This window comes from Scyliorhinus canicula, chromosome 19, assembly GCF_902713615.1.
Source record: "Scyliorhinus canicula chromosome 19, sScyCan1.1, whole genome shotgun sequence".
Taxonomy (NCBI): Eukaryota; Metazoa; Chordata; class Chondrichthyes; order Carcharhiniformes; family Scyliorhinidae; genus Scyliorhinus; species Scyliorhinus canicula.
In genome coordinates, this window is record NC_052164.1 from 83,501,576 (window position 1) to 83,526,346 (window position 24,771).

The following is a 24,771-nucleotide window of genomic DNA, read 5'->3' on the forward strand; positions in this document are numbered from 1 at the left end:
GTGATTGGTTGCTGTGTTCTGTGTGTTAATTGGTCTTTCAGTGTGTCAGTCAATGTGTCTCTGCCCCATCATATACTTGTGTGTATATTATGACAGCTCCCTTACCAGCACCTGCTGTCCAAGTGAACAGTGATCATGAACTTAAGTTTTAAAATGTGGGCACTAATTAAGGGTGGATGCCTGTAAAGTGCCTCCGAGGGAGATGCAGTGCTGTTCCTCGGGCTGTCCTGGCACAGTGATGGAGGCCAAGGTGAGAGGAGTCAGAGTGGGACTGGGCTGTGGCTGTAACTAATCTGTTAATGGGGAGTACAAACTGAACTGCTTCTCTGAATACACCCCCGCACACACCCCCTCCCATATATCCACACACACACACCCACCCACATACCCACACACACTCACCAACATACCCACACCCATCCCACACACACACACCACCCACACATCCACATACCTACACACACACCCACATACCCCCCCACATCCACACACCCACCCACATAACCACACACACCCACACATACCCACCCACATACCTACACACACCCACACATACCCCCCACACGCACTACCCACACATCCATACACACCCACACACACCCACAGACACCCACACCCACACAGCCCACAAATCCACACACACTCACATACCCCACACACACACCCAAACACACCCACGCCCCCTCCACACACACAACACCCACACACGTACCCACAACCCTCCACACACACACCATCCACACACACACACCCCCACGCCCCCCCCACACACAAACACACACACCACCCACACAAACACCTTCATACCCACCCCCCCACACACACACGCCCACACACACACCAACACACCACTCACACATCCATACATCCACTCACACACACACAAATTCCCCCACACACACACCACCCACAACACAGGCACATCCACACACACGCCCACACACATACCCACCCACATACCCACATATACACACACACACACACACACACCACCCATACACACAACCCAGCCACACACCTACACAACCATCCACCCACACATATACCCACCGACGTACCCACACACCCACACCCATCAATCCACCACCACACACACACCACACGCATACCCACACACACACCCATATACACACAACCCACAACACACAGACAAACATGCCCACATACAAACACACCACCCACACAACCCACCCACACAACCCACCCACACTCATCACCCTCACACCCACCCACACAGACACATCAGCCACACACCACACATACATCACACACACCACACACACACACGCCCACACCCACCAATACACACACCCCAACTGCACACATACCCGCCCACACACCACACACACACCCACACGTGCATACACACACACACACATGCGCACCCACACATACACATAGCCACACACACCCACACCACACAGACACACACCACACACACACCACAAATACAGCCGCACACCCACATCTCTACACACACAACACGCAGTAGCAATATGAAATGAAATGAAATGAAAATCGCCTATTGTCACAAGTAGGCTTCAAATGAGGTTACTGTGAAAAGCCCCTAGTCACCACATTCCGGCGCCTGTTCGGGGAGGCTGGTACAGAAATTGAACTGTGCTGCTGGCCTGCCTTGGTCTGCTTTCAAAGCCAGCGATTTAGCCCTGTGCTAAGGAAGAGTGCCGCTCCTCCAATCAGAAATGAAACATATGGTGTTTGATGAATCAGGACTTGTCCTACCTTTCAGGAGCTGCTTATAAATTTGGCCAGTGTCAAAGTAGCGTTACCCTTCCTGAACACTCGCTTTATCAAATTTGGCAAGTACAGTGTAGTAATCCACAGGAGGCAGGAGTTCCGTCACCACACCAATATTTATTTACAATAACGATATTACAGGAGCAGCTACAAACAGTGCTGCTAGCAGTCCAGTCAACTTAAGACTGGCTCACAAAGCCTACACAGGTGATTATATGGGCCCCCTCAATGAGCTATAATTGAGGGAGCTCATACTCCAATTGGCCAACCAATAAAGCCAATTGGAGTTCATTACATACAGGACTCAAACTCTGGAAACCTGGCAGCATCAGATTCATTTTTATTTGTTCTTTCACAGGGTGTGGGTGCCACTGACACGGTCGGCATTAGTTGCCACAACCCAATTACCCGAGGGCTGAGATTGACTGGCCAGGCCATTTCAGAGAGCAGTTCAGCACCATTGCTGTGGGTCTGGAGTTATATGTAGGCCAGATTAGGTAAGGATGACAGCTCCCCTCCCTCATTGTTATCAGTGAAGCAAAGGTTTTTTTTTATCACAATCAGTGATAGTTCCATGGTCACCTTTACTGAGAGTAACTTTCAATTCCGGAATTATTATTATTTTTATTTTTTGAAGAACTAAAATCGATTTAGGTTTTTATTAATCTCAAAGCAAATGTAGAGTTCGGGTTTGACACCTCAATTACAGGCGAGAGTGACATACGGAACACTGCAGTCAGCATGATTGCGGAGTTGGAGACACACACACACTGGTCAGCACAGATTGCTGCCATTCCTGTCCGGCCGGAGTGAGAAAGGTCATCGGGGTAACATCCGAGCACCAGGTCAACGTGCGGAGGGTACAGGCGAGAGGGCATCGGACACAGGGAACGGCCACGTTTAAATCCCACCAGTTGTTGTCAATTTGATGGATGTGTGGATTAAGGATGATCACTGTTGTTACCACAATGCCGCCACCCCTTCTATTTGTATTAGTCTGACGAGCTGCTGCCAATGGATGTTGGTTCTGAGTGGACCAGCTGAAGTAAAGAGGGGTGACACATGTTGAGGATGCACATTTTTTCTGAGGGCCAGCCGTTGCCTTGGGACTCTGAACGAAAATGCCAAAGTGCATACTGACCTGACAAGGCTTGCGAGATTCAACATACTCTTGTATAATTGCATCACAGCGTTGGTTAGGAAACAATAGCAATCATGCTTTCCCAGAGTTGATGAAATAAATATTTCCTGAACCACAGGACTTAATTCGACATATTGAATATTTCCTTGATTTCTACTGATGACCCAACGGAAAGCTTCACCCTCCATGTGTCATAAATCTAGTCTGAAAAAGTGAACATGATTCAGTCTCAAGTCAGTGGGAATAGGCTTTTTTATTTCCTTTGCGATGAAATCATAGAATCACTCCAGTGCAGAAGGAGGCCAATCGGTCCATCGAGTCCACATCGACCCTTGAAAAGAGCCCCCCACGTAGGCTCACCTAGGCCCACGTTGCCCGTCCACCGTATCCCCATCTAACCTTTGGACACTGAGGAGCAATTTAGCACGGCCAATCCACCTAACCTGTACATTTTTGGACTGTGAGAGAAAACCGGAGCACCCAAAGGAAACCCACACAGACACGGGGAGAACCTGCAAACTCCACGCAGTCACCCAAGGTCAGAATTGAACCCGGGTCCCTGGCACAGTGAGGCAGCAGTGCTAACCACTGTGCCCCCATGTCACCCTAACGTTGATTCTATCAATCCTGCTTACATTGTCAGTAGGATTTTGCTGACAATGAGGTATGTGTGCAAGTGCTGTTCCCATCACAGGTCTCGTCCAACTAGTTTACCTTTGTAAATGATGCACTGTGATCTGCTGCCAGAGGGACAAACAATGTAAAATCCAAATGTTGACTCATCCTGCTTTTTATAGTGGCGGTGACTCATGAATTTACAGCTGTGATAGAGGAAAGATATTCTCAGGATATTGAAGCTGCCAAATTATGGGTTTCATGTTGCCGTTAGTGTTGCTGATTTCTGACATGCGAGTGGCACGTGGACCCATCTGCAAACTGTTGCCAGGGTGAAGAAACGCAGGTACAAAGAATAATTTAAAAAGGAAATTGGATGGGCAATTGACGCAGGGCTGTGTGGATAGAATGGAGAGATAGGATTGATTGCATCGCTCTACGGAGAACCATCATGGATGTGGGGGGGGGGGGGGGAGGGGCAGCACGGCGGAGCAGTGGGTTAGCCCTGCTGCCTCATGGCGCCGAGGTCCCAGGTTCGATCCTGGCTCTGGGTCATTGTAGGTGTGGAGTTTGCATGTTCTCCCCGTGTTTGTTTGGTTTCGCCCCCACAACCCGAAGATGTGTAAATTAGGTGGATTGGCCACATTAAATTGCCCCTTAATTGGAAAAAATGAATTGGGTAGTCTAAATTTTTTTAAAAATGGATGGGATGGGGAAAATGGCCACCTCTTGTGTCATACATCGCAATGAATCCACTCTAAATTCACGGACAGACCAATTTTCTTTACCACCTGAAGGAAGGGCGGATACTTACGGTACTTCCTGCCAGTGGGATATTCCATCCCGCTGAAGTCAATGGACCTTTGAACGGCTCGCCGTATTTTCAGGCCCCTCCCCCACTCCCACTGAAAAGGGGTCGTACACATCTGCTTGGCAGCTATCCCTGTGATCCAATAGGCAGAACGTAATGGTGCCCACTAGAATGGATATGAAACTGTGGGAGTACCTGTGTCTGATTCTTGGCATCAGGAAAACTGGCCCAATTAAGTTGGGGGCACAAAGGACCCAATATTGATTCCTGCTCACTGGCAGCTGGATGCCAATTAGGTTTATTAGTAAGCCATTTGACACTAATGATAATAGAGCCACCAGAAATGAGTGATTGGTCAGTGACGTAAAGGGACCGACATGGCTCTCCCACACCACCCAATGATCGTCCAGCAACCTTGCAGCCTATTGGGGGTCCCCCGTTGTCAGGCACTCAGTGCCCGATTAAGTGAGTTGGCATCAGGACAGGTGAGGAAGGTGGGAGAGGTGGGGGCGTGGGGAGGGGGAGTGGGGAGGGGAAGTGGGGCTGCAGAACTGCCGAGAGTCCTCCCCTGCCCTTACCTCAGACTTCCCTGCACCCCCAATGATCCCCATGCCGCCCCATGCACCTGTATCTGGGTATCCACTGACGGTCCTCGCACTGCGGCTGGCAGCAGCAGATGGCACACCCAATGGCACTTATTGGCAATGGCGAGCTGCCAGCGTCTGAATGGCTGGCAGCTCTCGTGGCAAGATTTTTGTCCTCTAGGGTCCTTGATCCCAAGGAATGCCCAACTCCGTCCAAAGAATTGCCTGAATGTGCTTAAATTGCTTTTCGCCTCCCCCATGGGGCTCTCACTGGGTCTCCAAACATTTTGCAGAAACTCCCATCACTAGAACTCAATTCTGGCCAATAATTCTGCCCAGACATCCAACGACTGGAGCTTCAATTGTAAAGCGGGTATTACAAGTTTTGGAAAGGAGTCCACACTGAGCCGAGAATGTTGAATCAAAAGGAAAAAGGTTTAATGCTACAGAACAAGAGTACAGGGCAGTTTCTCTACAACAGGGGTCACTCACAATCCATGACCCTCTGGTTTTATATAGGATTTATTCAGTGGGGGAATGTGTATTCCACATAGTTTTGGGGACTAGCAGTCCCCCAGTCTCATAAATGTTCCATGACCTGCTTAAGGGTTCATTAGAGTCCCATGACGTGTTTAACCCCAGGACATGACTATGGGAGTTTGTTGGGTTGGGTCCGCTACACATATCAACATTATCAAATGCCATAGAGATGAGTCAAAGCTATGACTGAATGTACAGGAGAGAAAACCTTCCTTTTAACGTGCAAAAGAAAACAATTGTTCCATTAACCTTTAAGATATCTACATCTCCGATCAAAATGAACGTACTGCCCAGGTTCCTCTTCCTGTTTAGATCCATTCCGATCTACATCCCCAAGGCCTTTTTCAAAGTGCTGGACAAACTTATCATGGCGTTCGTATGGGGGGGGGGTAAAAATGCTAGGATCCCAAAGAAGGTCCTACAAAAAACAAAATCCGGGGGGGGGCTAGCTCTCCCGAATCTACAATTCTACCACTGGGCGGCAACAGCCGAGCGAGTAAGGGGATGGATCCAGGAGCCAGAAGCCGAGTGGGTGCGTGCGGAGGAGGCTTCCTGCATGGGGACCTCCCTCCGGGCCCTCGCCACGGCAGCACTCCCATCCCCACCCAAAAAACACTCCAGCAGCCCAATGGTGACAGCCACCCTCCAATCCTGGAAGCAACTGCGGCAGCAATTTGGCCTGACCAAAATGTCGGACAAGGCTCCCATCTGCAACAACCATAGGTTCACACCAGCACTGACTGACGCCACCTTCAAAAGGTGGAGGCAGGACGGGAGGACACTGACAGTCAGGGACCTATACACGGACGACAGGATCGCAACACTGGACGAACTGACAGAGAAATTTTGGCTAGCTGGGGGGAACGAGCTACGGTACCTCCAGCTCAAAAACTTCCTATGAAAGGAGACAAGGACGTACCCACAACCGCCACGACAGACACTACAGGAAGACCTACTGGACGCAAGTATCCTAGAGAAAGGGAACTGTAGCGACTTGTATGACCGACGGGTAGATAGGGACGACACCGTACTGGACGCAACAAGAAGGAAATGGGAGGACGACCTGGGGATTGAGATAGGGTGGGGACTCTGGAGCGAAGCACTACGTAGGGTCAACTCCACCTCCACGTGCGCAAGGCTCAGCCTGACACAACTAAAAGTGGTACATAGAGCCCACTTAACAAGAAATCGTATGAGCAGGTTCTTCCCGGAGGTGGAGGACAGATGTGAACGGTGCCAAAGAGGCCCGGCCAACCACGCCCACATGTTCTGGTCTTGCCCCAGACTTGTGGAGTACTGGACAGCCTTCTTCGAGGCTATGTCCAAAGTGGTGGGGGTGAGGGTGGAGCCATGCCCAATAGTGGCGGTCTTCGGGGTTTCAGACCAGCCAGATCTATTCCTGGGGAGGAGGGCGGACGCCCTTGCCTTTGTCTCCCTGATCGCCTGCCATAGAATCCTGTTTGGCTGGCGGTCAGCAGCACCGCCCAGAGCTGCAGACTGGCTGTCCGACCTCTCGGAATCTCTCCAAATGGAGAAAATCAAATTCGCCATCCGAGGGTCAGACGACGGCTTCCACAGAACGTGGGAGCCATTCATGCAATTATTCCGGGACCTGTTTGTGGCCAACGTACAAGAGGAAGAATAGTCGGGTGGCCAAGAATCAGGGGAAAATGGACGGGAATCGGGGGAAGGTGGCTGGGGGGGGGGGGGGGGGGGGAGGGCTACGGGTTCGTTATGGGGGTTTGATGGCTAGCTAAGGCCCAAAACCAAACTGCAAATAAATGCCTATAAACATGTGCCTCGGCCATATTGGGGAATTTAAAATATGTATGCCGGCTAAAGGGGGGCGGCCACAGTTGTTATTATGAAGATGCTTACCTGTAAATATACATGTTAATTTTTGCGTGTTTTTTTCTCTCTCTCTAATAATTTGTAATTTGTTCAATATAAAACATGAAAACTCAATAAAAAACATTTATAAAAAAAAGATATCTACGTCTACAATTCTGGTGTTATATCATATCATCCTCCACCAGCACAGATACACACACTTCGGTAGGATTTACAATAGGCAGGATTCTGGTCAATAGTTGGTGAGGATATCCCAGGGAACAGGCACTCGGAGGGATGCCAGGGCACCTGGCCGATGTTGTGCCCCTGGGTCCGGTTTTTCCACAGCTGCTCGAATGGTAAATGCAGAGCCGCACACATCAGAAATTGATGGCAGCGTCCCTCCTCGGAATGCAAGGCTGATTTGAAGAGTCCCATCGCTTTCTGTCCAAGTGGATGGTGCTGTCACTCCTACTCAATGAGGCTAACACACGGAGGGTGGCAGTTACAGTGGAGACCTATGTGCAGAACCTGCGCTCCATGGTGGGGAATGTCCACTCTATGGCTCATCTAGTGACTTCTATGGCTGAGGGCATGAGTTCCAATGTTCAGAGCTTCAACTGCATGGTGCAGGCACTTCTGGACATCCATGTGTGTCAGCCCCAGAGGACAGCGCGTCTTCTGGATCTCACTCCAGCTGACCCTCTATCCCACAGAGGAGCACAGTGGTACCCGGGCACATGAAGGGGAGAGGATTGGCAGGGGTGCAGCCCGGGCCTTTTTCCCAGGAGACCCTTGGGGTGTCCACCCCATCTGACACACCTTGACATGTGAGCGGCACACCTCCAGCTCAGTACACCGAGGAGGGCAGCACTGCAACCCGTGCTGCCCAAAAGTATACCAGGCCCTCAAAGTCCAGGCCCTCCAAGGGACACTCACCAGGGTCATTCCGGCAACAGGTTGAGGAAGGCAGCAGGCCGTCTCAACTTCAGCTGTGGATCCTGGGACTACGCCTAGATATAGCAGGAGGGTGAGGAAGTGTAACAAACTGTAGGCACCTAGTGGCTGTGGGCGAACCTAGGTACTAGTTTAGACAAGTTACCACTGTCATAAACACCATTTTGTTCATCAGCAGATCCTCACCCAATCATTCCATGATGCCATGCTCCGCCAACCATTGTGCACACCCGGCGCTTGATCCCTGTGCAATTCTGTGCAATTTGAGAATGCAAGTGCAATGTCTCCACCCCCCCCCCCCGTTCTGGCCATCTGCGGTGGCACGTCAATGTCTCTGCTGCTGTTCAATCGCTCTGAGTAAAATAGTCACCTCAACTGGCGCCATGACTCTCCAGAATCAGAATCATGCACTGAAAAGAAGAGAGCACCAAAGGGAGAGCTGAGGGTTCCTGACAGACTCTTAATCCTCAGCTCTCCAGGCCTCTGGGACTTCCACCCATGTGCTTCCCCCTTAGTAAATGCCTCTCCTCTAAGCCTCACACTCTCCCTTCTCACACTATAGCCACTTCCCCACAGTTTCCCCTGTTACCTCCACCAGGATGAGGCACGTGAACCCTTGAGAGCCCCAGTGGCACCTTTTCTCTTCCTTTCCCCAACTTCCCCTCCCCCAACTCTGGCATTAGGTGAAAGGGCAATTAAATGGATGCATGGGATCAAGGTCGGCATCCTCACAGGCCCCTCAAAGATGCTCCCGGTCATAACCTTGAATGGGCTGAGTGATGATAGACTTCACCATCACTTGTTGCATAGGGGTACACATTAGTGTAATCTGTGTCATCTTAACGTTTGTATGAGCATTGGAGTTCAATGCTTTGGGCCAACGCTTCCAAAGGGTTAAGAATTGGCTCCAATTATTTTGATGAGAAACAATTCAACTAAATTAAATAAACTGAGGGACAAAATAAAAGGGGCAACCCCTTAAAGGTATTCTCCCTTAGATAAAAAAAAACAAATCACAACTGGAACTTAAAACAGCAAACCAAAATGTGATGAAGAGTTGATAAACCACCTCTGACCCTGTGGGGCCCACTGGGCACGGAGGGCCTCGACGGTGCTCGTGGATTCGGCAAGCTTCCTCTCCAGGGTCACCCAACCGCGAATGAGGCCATGGAAGAGGGGCAGACATTTGGGCTGGACAACCCCACTGCCTGGACCTGTATATGGCAAGTTTGGCAGGTTCAGGAGCAGGTTCACGAGGAGGTCCTCCTACTTCCTAGTTTAGGGCAGCACAGTAGCATGGTGGTTAGCATAAATGCTTCACAGCTCCAGGGTCCCAGGTTCAATTCCTGGCTGGGTCACTGTCTGTGCGGAGTCTGCACGTCCTCCCCGTGTGTGCGTGGGTTTCCACCGTGTGCTCCGGTTTCCTCCCACAGTCCAAAGATGTGCGGGTTAGGTGGATTGGCCATGCTAAATTGCCCCTAGTGTCCTAAAACAAAATAAGGTTAATGGGGGGGGGGGGTTACTGGTATAGGGTGGATACGTTGGCTTGAGTAGGGTGATCATTGATCGGCACCACATCGAGGGCTAAAGGGCCTGTTCTGTGCTGTACTGTTCTATGTTCTATGTTCCTCTTCCCTCTCCACTCCGGATGCCCATAGATCAGGAGCCTGTGACTGAAGTGAAAAAAAACATTGCTCCAATCAGTGGCACTGATGTTTAGCTCTGCACATTTCATTTGCATAATTGACTAATCAAGGAGGGCAGCATGGTGACGCAGTGGTTAGCACTGCTGCCTCATGGCGCCAAGGGTCCAGGATCGATCCCGGCTCTGGGTCACTGTCCGTGTGGAATTTGCACTTTCGCCCCGTGTTTGCGTGGGTTTCGCCCCCACAACCCAAAAGATGTGCAGGGTAGGTGGATTGGCCATGCTAAATTGTCCCTTAATTGGAAAAAATGAATTGGGTAATCTAAATTTAACAAAACGAAATGAAAAATAATTGACGAGTCAAGGAAGAGTGAGATAGCAAATCAGGAAAATGACTGCCTCTTGTGACAGATGAGGCACAGCTGAATAGAGTGAAGCTTGGAAGGCAGGTGGGAGGAGGTGATTACAGAGGGTCACCACCGGGGGCATGAAAACCCTCTTGCAATTATCATGACAAGTACATACCTAGAGGGCACCCTCACTCTCCCTGTTCACAAGGGCTGCAGAGTTGACCGGCCTTCCAGCCCAACACTAATTCCTGATGGCCAAACTTCCCTGGCAAGTGGATTTGAACAGGCAGTCAGCTTAATCCCTTTGTCCTCACAGTACTGCCTGAGTGTGGGGTTCTACACACTGCAGCCATCCTTCCCCAAGTGAGAGGGGCTTCATGTCCCCTGTGCTGGCCCTCTGTAATCTCCTCCTCCCACCTACTTTCCAGCTCTCACTGAGGACGGACACTTCCTTGGCGATGATATAGGCACGTCCAGCAGGGCGGACACGGGAAGCGATACCTGCATGCCAGCCTCCTTAAAGCGAGGGATGCCCTGAAATGAAAGGAAGGTAAGGTCTGCAAGTTACACCTTCCCCCAAGATTGAGAGATCAAACCCCTGCCCAGGCCCTGAGTTGAACAGGGCTGTGTCCCCCATGCCCTCTCTGGTGCACCTGAACATTGAACACCCTGGAGATTCATGGCTGCCTGAGCTCTCACCTCCGATAGCCCCCTCGGAGGTGAGGCTGTGTAAATCTGAACATTGAGTAAGGCCCGGGGGAGGGGGGGGGGGGGGGGGGGGGGGGGGGGAGATCTGGAGAGAATACTCGCTAATGACAAACTAATGTACTAAAACAAAGTTCCCAATGGGTGGCATGTGGCGCAGTGGTTAGCACTGGGACTGTGGCACTGAGGACCCGGGTTTAAATCCTGGCCCTGGGTCACTGTCTGTGTGGAGTTTGCACATTCTCCCCGTGTCTGCGGGGGTCTCACCGCCATAGCCCAAATATGTGCTGGTTAGCTGGATTGGACACGCTAAATTGCCCTCTTAATTGGGAAAAAGATAATTGGGTTCTCCAAGTTTATTTTAAAAAAGGTATGAGAATTGACTGGTAGAGATTTGAAAAGGAAAAATAATTGGCTGCACTAAATTTAAAGGATTCTCGAGGCAGATAAGCAATGCCAGATGTTGCCATGAGCACACTATTTGGAGTAAACATGAGCTCAGTGTTCAGTGGGAGTAGATTGCAGGACCGGATGAGCCAGCTTTACTGTGATTTTTAGTATATTTGCCCATTTTACACTCAGTTATTCCCCTCAGACTTAACCTAGCCAAATACTGAGGCCCAAGGCTCTGGAACTCCTTCCCAAAAACCTGTTGCCTCTTCTTCCTCTTTTCCATAGAATCCATACAATCCCTACAGTGCAGAAGGAGGCCATTTGGCCCAAATGTCTGCACTGATCCTCTGAATGAACATCGTTGCTAGGCCCAATCCCGCACCCTATCCCCTTAGCTCCACCTAACCTGCAGTTCTTTGGACTATGGGAGGAAAACGGAATGCCCGGTGGGAAATCCCCAGACATGGGGAGAGTATGCAAATTCCACACAGGCAGTCGCCCAAAGCTGGAATCGAACCTGGGGGTATCTGGTGTGGTGAGGCAGAAGTGCCAACCACTGTGCCACACTTCTTAAAGCCTATGTCTCTTTAACTGAGTTTTTGGCTATCTGCCTTCATGTCTCCTGACGTGCAGCGCCAAATTCTACTTTATGAAGCTCCCATGAAGTGCCTTGGAAAGTTGTATTATGTCTACAAGTTGTTGTTATATGTGGAGCAATCAATTTACAAAGAGGAGTTACCTTAAAAGGCACGTTAAAAAATGATTTGCCTTTAGGCAGCATCCTTCACACCAGGACGTTCCAAAGTGCTTCACAACCAATTAAGTACTATTAAAGGTGTTGTAATTTAGAAATGCAGCAATCAATTATATACAGAACACATTCCTGTAAATATCAACGTAATAATAACCAGATAACTTATTTCTTTATTTGTGAGATTGGTTGAAGCACCATCCTGCTCCTCTTCAATTCAATGCCATGGGATTCGTGAATAGCATCCACTTGAGAGACAGGTCCTTTGTTTAACATTTCAGATGAAACACTGTTCCTTTGACAGTGGGACAGAACTCCTACTGTACAGCGTTGGAGTGCCAGCCTAGATATTGTGTGCAAATCATAGAATATCACATCATGAAGGAGGCCATTCGGCCAGGTGTGTCTATACTGATCTTCAAAACAGTCCTTCTTTACTCCATCAACATCCTTCATAATTTTGAACACTTGAGTTAGAGCCCCAGAGAACAGCCCCAGTTTCTTTTGTCTCCACATACTCTGGCGTGAATTTGAACCGGCAACCTTTCAATTTGGAGAATGCTACCATTGAGCCATGGCTGGCATTCTTCATTGAAATGAATGGTTATATTTTCCTTTTCCTATGATGTGGAGTTGCCGGAATAGGGCTGGGGTGGGCACAGTAAGAAGTCTTACAACAACAGGTTAAAGCCCAGAAGGTTTATTTGAAATCCCAAGCTTTCGGAGGGTAGTCAACTCACCTGATGAAGGAGCTACACTCCGAAAGCTCGTGATTCCAAATAAACCTGTTGGACTTTAACTTGGTGTTGTAAGACTTCTTACTGTTCCTTTTCCTTCGCGTGGCACAGCTAATACAGCAAATCAGTTGGGAGGGACATGAGCAGAAAGGATCCTGCCTGATTTTTCGATTCAGTGCCCACTGTGTATCTTCCAGCCACACCATCAGAACTTTAACATCCACTGAACATGCAGATGAAGCCTTGAATTAATACCTCTAAAAAATACAGTGCTCCTTCAGTCCAGCAATCAAGTATCAACCCAAATGATGTGCTTAAATCCTGCCACGGAGATTGAACCGACAAACTTCCGATCCCCTGTGAAGGTTTAGTTTAAGTAGGACAGACTGAAACCAGTGAATATGTTGAATTTATTGAGTGTTAAAATGGGATATAACATCGCGGTTATACAGAAAAACTATACGACCATGACAAGTGACAAGTACTACTGGTCTGAGTTGGGCAGGGTGGCTGGTATGCACACAGAGGTCTTGTCTTCCTCTTCCTTCACTTTCTTCCCAGTGGCTTACTTCTATTCAAAATCTTTCAAACTATCCAAGAGTGTGTGACTGAAGTCAACATGAATCCACTCTCCACTCCACCACTTACTGCATTCAAAACTTTATCCTTTGTGCGCTTCTTTCAGGGGTGTATCTGGAGTTCATTATTGACAAGGCCTTACTGCTTTACAGAAATTCCCTTTCAATACAAGGTGCTCAAAAGTATTTTGAGTTCTTTGCTTAAACCATGGATAGAAGAGCACCTCTACAATATACTATACTATAGGGAATATACTATAGGGAACTGTGACACTGGACCAGCTTTTATGCATATTTAGTCAACATCCTCATTGCATTTGCGCATTTAAGCACTTAGTTAAGCAAGCAGCTTTGTTAAACAAGGTTAAGGGACACTACCAAAACATCACTGTTATATGGTGGTTTATTTACTTTTCCACTATTGCAGAAGCATCATTTGACAATGTTCCATCTCTTGGATTATCAGTTTCACAGTATCTGGGACAATTGCCAAATCTCACAATGCAGATTCACGTGTTTATAATGGCACCAAACTTTAAAAAAAAATTTAGAGTACCCAATTCATTTTTTCCAATTAAGGGGCAATTTAGAGTGGCCAATCCATCTAGCTTGCACGTTTTTGGGTTGTGGGGGTGAAACCCACGCAAACACGGGGAGAACGTGCAAACTCCACACGGACAGTGACCCAGAGCCGGGATCGAACCTGGGACCTCAGCGCCGTGAGGCCGCAGTGCTAACCCACTGCGCCACCGTGCTGCCAATGACACCAAATTTAACTGATTTTTTGTAAATGAATCTGGCACACACAAACACACACACATACAAGCGGGAAAACAAAAGAAAGCACAAGAGGAACCAATCTATTTTTCTTTTATTAACTGATGATAAGAGGGCTTTGCTGGCTCAGCCAGCATTTATTGTCCATCTCTAACTGCCCTGGTGATGGAGGCCAAGACAAAAGGCCTTTTCATTAATAGTTTGTTCATGACAGCCTTATAATAATAATCTTTATTACTATCACAAGAAGGCTTACATTAACACTGCAGTGAAGTTGCTGTGAAAGTCCCCTAGTCGCCACACTCTGGCGCCTGTTCGGGTACACAGAGGGAGAATTCAGAATGTCCTAATCAAGTAACAAGCAAGTCGTTTCAGGACTTGCGTGAGGAAACCGGAGCACCCGGAGGAAACCCACGCTGACATGGGGAGCATGTGCAGGGTCTGACCCAAGATGGGAATTGAACACAGCTCCCTGATACTGTGAAGCAACAGTGCTAGAATGCTGCCCAATTGTGCAACTGTGCCGCTCAGCTTGAGTACTTGAGAGTTATATTCATAGTACAGAAATGAGCTAAACTTGTATATATATTGTTCGGGAAGTTTCTGTGTTCTGCACTGAGAACATCTATTAGCATGAAATCACATCACTGAGACAAGAAAGCAAGCTATTGACATGTCAGCGGAAAAGGTCATGCCAAATTTGAACATTTTGAGTGACAACTGTTGTGAATGTAGGGTTTGGTATATATTGTGTATTTTGTTATATAAATTTAGAGTATCCAATTCATTTTTTCCCACTAAATTTGGCATGGCCACTCCAACTACCCCGCACATTTTTGGGTTGTGGGGGCGAAACCCACACAAACACGGGGGAGAATGTGCAAACTCCACACGGACAGTGACCCAGAGCCGGGATCGAACCTGGGACCTCAGCGCGGTGAGGCAACAATGCTAACCACTACGACACCTTGCTGATCTCATATATTGTTTACTTTATATCTGTTGCACTAACATTATCAAATAATCTGGGGTAAGGTATCCAGAATATGCGGCTCCAAATGGTGCGATTAAGATGCCGTAAAAGTGGGATTATCATTCATTTCAACCATGAATGGGTTTATGCAGAGAGGCCTAATGGAATATTGTTATGATTGCTGAGGTCCCCTGGAGAGTAGATAATTTGAGACATTGTGTTTATAGTTAGGTAAGCAGGTCAGGGATCTGAGTAGAATAAATATATGTAATCACTGGGAGAGCCAGGTCTGCAGCAGACCATTTAACTTTTAGTTTGCTATGTGATTTAAGCTCAGCAACAGCTTTTGCCAAAGCTCAGGTTAAGCAGTAGTCTGCCACAGACAGAAAAATCTGTGGGCTGTTTCCTGACAGGATCTCTCTCTTCGAGCAGTATTTCCAAGAAATTTTTATTCATGTGTTCAGTAAGTAACCCTGTTTTTGTTAACTTCATTAATAAATGGCTTTTGACCTGTGGCTTTTGCTTAATCAGAGATATTGAAGGTATAAGTTAGCATCAAAAAGGGTTTTCTTTCATATTAAGTATTGTTTAACTGTTAATTGAAAAACTATTTTCTGTGCTGTTAATGTGTTTAATCCTGTGTTAAGAATAAACTTTGTTTTAATATAAGAGATATCGGCAGCACGGTGGCGCAGTGGGTTAGCCATGCTGCTTCGCGGCGCCGAGGTCCCAGGTTCGATCCTGGCTCTGGGTCACTGTCCGTGTGGATTTTGCACATTCTCCCCATGTTTGTGTGGGTTTCACCCACACAACCCAAAGATGTTGGCATGTGGATTGGCCATACTAAATGGCCCCTTAATTGGAAAAAGTGAATTGGCTACTCTAAATTTAAAATATATATATATATATTATATATATGAGGTATCTACTGGTCAGAGGAATCATTCCTGGAGCAAATGATCCTTCACTCACAGTTTTATAAATTTAAAAAAGTGTGTGGGTTTTTGTCCGGTTTCCTAACAAATATTGGGATCTAGTCCGGGATCTTAACACCACCACTAACAGGTAACCTGCTCCAGCACTCTATCAACACTGCATTACACTGACAACTGGACAATTACACTGTAAGATTATCTTAGAGTGACTCTTCCACAACATTTCTTCTTTATTGGATGGAATTATGAATGCAGGTCTATTTCTAGCTTATTGATACAGCGCAAAGAGTTGCCCCTGACCGAGGTTTGCAGACTGGCCCATTCCAGAGCCCAGGACTATGCGCTGAGGGATGCACTAAAGCTTGGGGCAGCCACCACAGAGGCGCAATGACCTTTCATCCATAATGCACCGAGGGGCTGGAAGTTGTACAGAGCCCCTTGGGCTGTATAACACACAGTGAATGTATAGGGTGAATATCAGATGGCTCACAATTGTACTGAAGCACCTCAAAGTGCAACAGGGTCGATGTGGACAACTTAAATACCTTTGCAACAGCTGGACTTGTCCCACCAAAAGCTTAAACATGTGGAGACTGTTGGGGATAAGGGGCATTTGTCATGAACAAAGTAAAATATGCAATGCTATCGGAAAAGACTAAAGAACTTGGGTAAGGTAAAGAAGCACATGCAAGATCTTCTGGCTAGACTCTGAAAGGGAGGGCTAAATCACAATGAACTGTGACTCAGCTCCTGCCCAAAACCTGAACCTGCTGTATTCCTGTAGCTGGAACATGCACCAAATCAAAATGCATACTAATCATGAGTCATCAGGCTTGAAGGTCACTTCCAAACATGTTTGCTTGTGTGTTGATTCATCCTTTTGTACAAATCCAAGTTAAAGTCCAACAGGTTTGTTTGGAATCACTAGCTTTCGGAGTCACTCACCTGATGAAGGAGATGCGCTCCGAAAGCTAGTGGTTCCAAACTGTTGGCCTTTAACCTGGCGTTGTCAGACTACTTACTATGCCCACTCCAGTCTAACGCCGGCATCTCCACATCGTTTGTACAGATCATTAGATGCAGCAGGAGTGGAACATAAGTTATAAACTGCTGCTTCTGCTGAACCACACAGTTAACGAAGGCACTTCTTTGCATAACTGATTTGGTTTGAATAGAGTTTATCAAGAACTGTACGATCTCTGTGTAATCAACATGTTTGATAACTTAAATTCCAAAGTTTCTTTATATTGGTATTTGTAATGTTGCCACCTGGTCACTATATCGGCAATTGTTCTCTAGAAAGGGTCTGAGTTAAACAGATAGCATAACCTGTTGTCCAACCTGAAATTCCGTGGGGTGTACATTCTTATTAAAACAAGCCGTGCTCTGTTTTCGTCGTTTGCCTAAGGCTACTGCGGCTGCTAACTGTGCAGACCTCACAGTTTCCACTAAATCTTTGACTGCTTTCTCATGTGTGAGGGCCGTCACTTCTGGGCTGGTCATGTCCAGTCCTAAAAGGAATTCTGTCCCTTTCATAGGGCGTCCGGTCATGAGTGTGTGTGGGGTGAAACCTGTAGATGATGAGACTGTATTGCGGATGAACAATAGTGCGAATGGGAGCACTGAATCCCAAGTCGAATTGTTCTCCTGTACCATCTTCCTAAGGGTCGATTTTAGGGTCCGATTCATGCGTTCTACTATCCCGCTTGACTGGGGGTGATACGCAATGTGGAAGTTCTGTTTTATGCCGAATATGGTCAGGACGTTCTTCATGACCCGTCCTGTGAAGTGAGATCCCTGATCTGACTCTATACTTCTGGGGAGACCCCATCTCGTAAAGATGTGGTGGGTCAGGATCTTTGCAGCTGTCTTAGCTGTGTTGGTTCGTGAAGGGAAGGCCTCTACCCATTTGGTAAAGGTATCTATAACTACCAGAACATATTTATAGCCATTCCTGCAAGGGGGCAATGGTCCTATAAAATCGATCTGGAGGTTTGTCCAGGGGCCATTAATGGGGCGAGTGTGACTGAGTTGTGCCTTCTTTGAGTACCTCTCTGGGTTATTTTGTGCGCAAATTAGACAATTCTCTATGTAGTGTGTCACATCTTGTCGTAAGTTGGGCCACCAACAGAGTTGTCTAAGGTATCTTGTGGTCGGGTCGATCCCTTGGTGTCCATGACTGTCATGGAATAAGGTAATCATTTGATTCCTATCTTGTTCAGGAACCACATACAGTTTGTCTTTAATGATCACACCCTCATGTGTGGTCAAAGCGTGTTTGAATCTATCATATTGTGCTACAAAGTTTCCTTTAAAAATCTCCCGGAGATTTCCGTCCTGTTTCTGTGCCTGTATTAAATCTTTGATGTCTGTCTGTGAGACCTGAACTGCACTCACAGAGGCGCTAGCTGGTGCGCTAGCTGGGGGTGTCCAAAAGTGACCTCGCCTGGAACCTGCTTTTGCCAGTGCGTCGGCTTTTACATTTCCAGGGGGGATGACCTATGGTGACTCCTAACTTTAACTATGCCATACATCCTATCCTTTGCCTTCGCTAGGATATGGCGGAGTAATGGGGCTGATGGAAGGGGCTTCCCGTCTGCGGAGACAAATCCTCTTGTCCTCCACAGGGGTAGAAAATCGGTCAGGCTGTTACAAACATATAAGCTGTCCGAATATATGTCTGCTGGGCTGGGGAACAAATCTGGGTGGTCCACTATGTATGCAATGGCCGCGAGCTCTGCTGCCTGCGCGCCTAAGTGACCTGGTAATTTTAAAGAAATTTCATCTAGTGCGCGACCCTGCGCATCCTCCACATAGATCCCGCATCCAGTGATGCGTTCTCCATCTAAAACTGTGGATGAACCGTCCACATATATTTTCAGTGGGGCACACATGTCTATGTGCTGGGGGCTCTGGCTTGAAGTCCCTATCTTTCTGGGGGGCATCTTTGCAATGAAGGGTCCTGTGTTGTGTAGGGGTGCTTCAATTTCACATTCATGGGGCTGTCCTGGATACTGGATGTCGTCTGCTAAAAATGTGTGTGTCCTGGTCCGTTTAACTGTTATGTCCAGTCCTTGTAACAGTAACGTCCACCTAGCTGCTCTTATCTGGCTCACTGAACCGTCCTTCAGTCGACTGTCTAAAAGTAACTGTGGGGGTGTGCTCGGTCAAAATGGTGATGGGATTGAGTCCGGTAATGTACGAGAAGCACTGAACTGCCCAAAAAACTGCTAGGAGGTGCCTCTCGCAGGCTGAAAATCTTTGCTCTACGGGGTCTAATAGTCGTGAGGCATAAGCCACGGGTCGTAGCTGCTTGTGCCGTTCCTGAAGGAGCACGGCCGAGAGGGTCAGATCTGTGCTTGCTACCTCTATTGCATAGGGGGAGAGTTGGTCTGGGACTTGTAGCACGGGTGCTGCGCTAAGGGCCTTTTTTAATTCTTCCACAGCCTCTGTATGCTGCGGAAGCCATTCCCAAGGGGCTCCTTTCTTAAGGAGGTCTGAGAGTGCGGCTGCCTTTGTCGCAAAACTTTGTGGAGTGGACTCGATGGGCCGAATGGCCTTACTTCCACTCCTATGCCTTATGGTCTAAAACCATTGATATGGTTCCGACAGTACCCAACCAGTCCTAAAAACGACCGGAGGGCTGAAACATTCTGGGGAAGGGGCAATTTGACAATTGATTCAATTCTTTTGAACTCGATCTCGTGTTTGCCATGCGTGATGACTGTACCCAAATACATCACTTGGTTCTCTAATATCTGGGCCTTTCTGGGGTTAACTTTACAATTAATCTCTTGTAAAGTTTCCAGGAGTTCGGCCAGAAGCGTAATATGCTCTGCCTTGGTGTCTGTCTGCAGTAATAGGTCGTCCACATACTGTACCAGACATTCGGGTCGGGAAAATTTGACTAAACCATTTGCCAGCTGGCGTTGGAAAATGGAGGGGGAATTGTGGAATCCTTGTGGGAGGCATGTCCACGTATACTGCTGTCCTTTAAATGTGAAGGCAAATTTGTACTGGCACGCCTTTGCCAATGGGATTGACCAGAAGCCATTGCTAATGTCCAATACCGTGAAATATTTGGAGTGGAGTCCCTGCTTGAGCATGGTCTCGGGACTTGTTGCTACCGTGGGGGCTACTGCTGGGGTTACTTTGTTGAGTTCCCGATAATCAATGGTCAGACGCCATGATCCATTGGGCTTCCTCACTGGCCAAATAGGTGCATTATTGGTCGAGGCTACTGTCCTAAGTACCCCTTGCTCTAATAAGCTATCTATCACTTTTCCAATTTCTCCCTCTGCTTCTAGGGGAAATCGGTACTGTCTCTGTGGTCTGGGGTCAGGTCCAGTAACTTGAACTTGTCCAGTAATTCTGCCGCAGTTGAGCCGGTGACTGGAAAATGCTGTCCTGTGTCGGTTCAAAACTGCCCTAACTTGTCTGTCCATGCTAAGCGTGGTCAGGTCGAAACAATAGTCGCCTACTGCGCTAATCCTATTTGCATACTGTAAGAGTTGCGGGTGCTCTGTCCGATTTTGCCATTCTCCAGACACACTGATTGACTGGATCGAACGACAGGCTGTGGGCATTCATGAAATCAATACCCAGTATGTGTTCTGCTGTGCGGGGCAGATTAACTAAAACAATGGGGTGTCTGGTGGAGATGTTCCCTAGCTGAATTGCTACGGGGGCTGTAATGTGTCCCTGCTGTGAGTGACCTGTAAATCCGCTGAGTGGAATTGTGGATGTGGTCGGCCACGTGTCTGCCTGTGCTGTGGTGGTGGAATTAATTGTGGTGCGGGACCCTCCTGTGTCCCAAAGTAATTCTATGGGCTTCCCTCTAACCTTTGCTGTGACTACCGGCCTTCCGGGTTGGTCCCAGAGGGTGTCACAGACTCAAGTGGGGGAGCCCGAACACCGTCAGTCCGTTCCGTCCACATTGGTCTGTCCTGACTGCGTCCCTATACTGTGAATAGGCTTAGGTTTGTTCCTATTCAGAGTGCCTGTCTGCTGGCCTCTCTGAGATCTCTGTGGGCCGTTGCATTCCCTTGCAAAATGTCCTAATTGTCCACAGTTGTAGCATTCCTGCGACTTCTGTGGGGGGCTGTTCTTTCCCTCATTTACCCATGCAGGGTTTTGGTGCGCTCTCACTGCCTGAATATCTGCTGCAGCCTGAGCTTCCTCTGGGGTCTTCACTTTAACTTTGCCCTGGACAGATTGTTCCCAAGCGCGGGACAATCTTTTCAGAACCCATTTTTCATTATGGGCCTCTTCTGAGGGGTCATAACTACTACAAACATTCTGTCCTGCATCTGTGGCACGAGAGATTATGGTGCGGGTCCATTTAACCATATTGTCTCGGTTTAAATGTGCGCGGTCTAATTCGCCAAAAACGGCAGTGAAATGGATCCACAGCCTTCCTGCGAATGCTGCGGGATGCTCTGTCCTCTTTTGCCTACATTTATTTAGGCCTTCGACTAGGTCTCCTCTATTGTACCCTATCGCGTCTAAAATGGATGTATGCATCTCCTCTAGTGTGCCTCCTCCAACGTTCTGTGGGTCGGGGAGGGCTGCAACTACTGATGAGTCTAAACTCAAAACAGTGAGCTTCACTTGCTCTCTTTCATCCAGGCCGTACATGGTTGCCTGCTGTTTCACTTTCGCAAAAAATTGGTGGGGGTCTGCGGTGGGGAGAAACGGGGTGATTTTCCCACACGCGTCCCTGAGTTGCGCTACAGTTAAGGGGGTGGTGTAGGTGATGTTGGGTGCGCCGTCGGTAGTTGCCTTTCTTTGGGTGGTGACTGGGTTCATAGGTGCGGGTGCTATCTGATCTGTGGGGGGTTGGGGTGCTTTCCTTTCCTGTTGCGTTGCTGGCGCACATGTTCCCTGAACATAGCGCTGCGCTATCTCGCTCAATTCTTGCCAATCTGGGGCATTCTCCTCATCTAACTGTGTTCCAAAGGTGCTTTGGAACCCATTCTGTACTGAAAGCAACGATTGCAGCTCCGCAATCTGCTTCCTACACTTTGCGTGGTCCACTGTGCTCTGTCTTTGCTCAGTGGTGGTAGCATGGAGTGCTCTTAAAGCTGCCTTTAGGTCAGAGCATTGCCTCTGCAATGCCTCTACCGGCTTTTCTGACTCTTCTCGTATCAGGACTGCACGCTGCACATCTTGATAGGCTTTTTCGTATTGGGTTTGGGAACTGCTCAGATGGGCTAGACACGACTGATGTGCCCTCTTGGCATCATCCACCTCTCTAACCTTCTCTGCCAGCTTCCCTCTTAGCTCGAGGTTTTCCCTTTCGATGTCCCTGACATCCACTTTACTCATTCTTTTCCTCTCCACTAACTCTGCTCGGAGCGTCCGAACGACCTCCTCTGTGCCTCGCAATTGTGCCAAACAGGACACAATTGCCATCGGCTTGCGTGCTTTACTTAGATTCTTTTTATGAATTTGAGAGAGGTTCTCCCACCAAGTATGTCCTATACTCCCGGGTCCTGTCTCCTCATTCACACAAAACTCACTCCAAGGGGGCCATCCTTTCCCTTTGAGATATTTTCGGAGTTCCAGTTCCCATACAGGACACTGGCCTACTCTGCTACTGCTGGTCGCTGCGACCAAGAACTGCTCTGGGTTCATGAGGCGTTCCATTGCCTGCATGGCCATTTCCTCTTTCTGTCTTTAATTTGGAACAGGGGATGATCAGGTCATGCTTTTAAATACGGGTAAGGCTTTTGCTATGTTCCGATTATAAAACTCCCGACAGTTTGTCGCAACACAAAAATCTCTCAGGTTAACCTTACAACCCTGTTAGTTACGCATGCAAAAACACACTTCCGAATTATCGTTATTGATTTGAACTCCTTGAACACTTGTGGTATTTCCTTTTTCCCAATCAGATTTCCAATTCAAATTTCTGGGTTCTCTCGGAGTGGGGGGGCCACTTCTAACCGAGTCCCATCTGGATGTCGCCACTAAATGTTGCTCATTTTGGGTGAGTGTGCTTAACACTCACTTGGCTCTGTTTCTTGCTCTAAGCTCTGGAGTCGCCAGGTGCCGTAAAGACACCGTCACAAGTATCAAGTTCAAGTTCAAAGCAATAAAGCTGTACACCAATTAGTAAGTCCAAAACAATTAGAGTTTATTATAACACAATTATAATAACACTCACGCACACGCTAAAGATTAAACTTACTTCTACCACTAAACAACTAATACTTAGCTAAGAAGGAACTGCGAGGTCAGGGAACAAGGCCTTTGTTCTGGTCTGGTCTGCAGGCTTCGGATCACTATCAGTCGGCAAGGGTGTCAGTAATGCCGGTTTCAGGTAGCGGTTGTTGTTTAGGCACTTACGTATTGGCGGCTGCTGCTCGACGGCTGATGTAGAAGACAGGGGTCTGGAGGCTGGAGGCGGAGGCCAGAGACAGGAGACTGAACCATGTGTGGGACCTTTCTTTTATAGGTCCCAGGGGGTCCGCGCCCCTTTGGGCGGGCTCCCTCACCTGCTGGGGATCGATTGGGCCTCTTCTCAATCGATATGGTTTGAACCCCCCAATCCTAGGGCCGTTCCTTGATCGCTGGGGCGGTTCTTAGGACTTATTGTCCTGGGCTTCTCTGGCTCCACCGTGTCTGGTCTGCTATTGAATGTATCGATTGATACTTAATTTGTGTCCATTGTACCTGGGACTGGCCCGGTATCACCTCATTAATATGCTAATGGCTTTCCATTTACAACGCTGCCTGATCTTTGCAGCTGTCAGGACACCGGTTTCTGCAATTGTCTCAATGCATAATTGCTCTGCAAGCTGTTTGCTCTTTAACATGTCCGTTTTCCCTGTACTCTTTGCAGTCTTCCATTTTGTGTTCGTTAGTGGCCATCTTAGATGGCTACAATAGACCAACAATTTTGCTTTGCTCAACGTGACATATCTCCAAAAGCGAACGTGACAGACTATGCCGAAGTCATGCAGACGATGACATCGCCTGCCCTAAAGTGCAATGTACCCAATACAATCAGGGCCAACACTCCACAGCATGACCAAGGGAGATGGCACATTAAACTTGGACCCCCAGGCCCCCTCTTGGATGGATGTAAAAGTTCCCATCTCACTATTCAAAGAGGAGCAGAGGAGTTCTCCCCAGCTGTTCTGGTCAATATTCAACCCTTAACTAACATCATTAAACAATAGATTATCTGGTTAAATACCCTTTCACCATTTGTGACCATTTTGAAAAGCCTGTCATGTATTTTCGACTGTATCAAAGCACCAGAGTGCAACATTATCTGTGTGGAAAACCTGAATATTATTGCACTTTGTGTGATGGCCTATTGAAATGTTTGCAATGTTCTTTCTTATATCTTATGAATAAAGCATACTATTGCAAAAAAAAGCTTGTTGATGTAGCATAACACTCTTACTTTCATGATAAAGCCAGATCAAGAAACACAGAGAAATAATTCAGTCCGCGTGGAGTTTGCACATTCTCCTCGGGTTTGCGTGAGTTTCACCCTCACAACCCACAGATGTGCAGGGTAGGTGGATTGGCCATGCTAAATTGACCCTTAATTGGCAAGAATGAATTGGGTACTCTAAATTTATTTTTTAAATAATTCAGTCGGTCCATCTGAATTAAATCAATTCTATTTTATTATTTAGTTTTCTTGAAAAAGTCTTTCAGAGAATGTCATTTTGG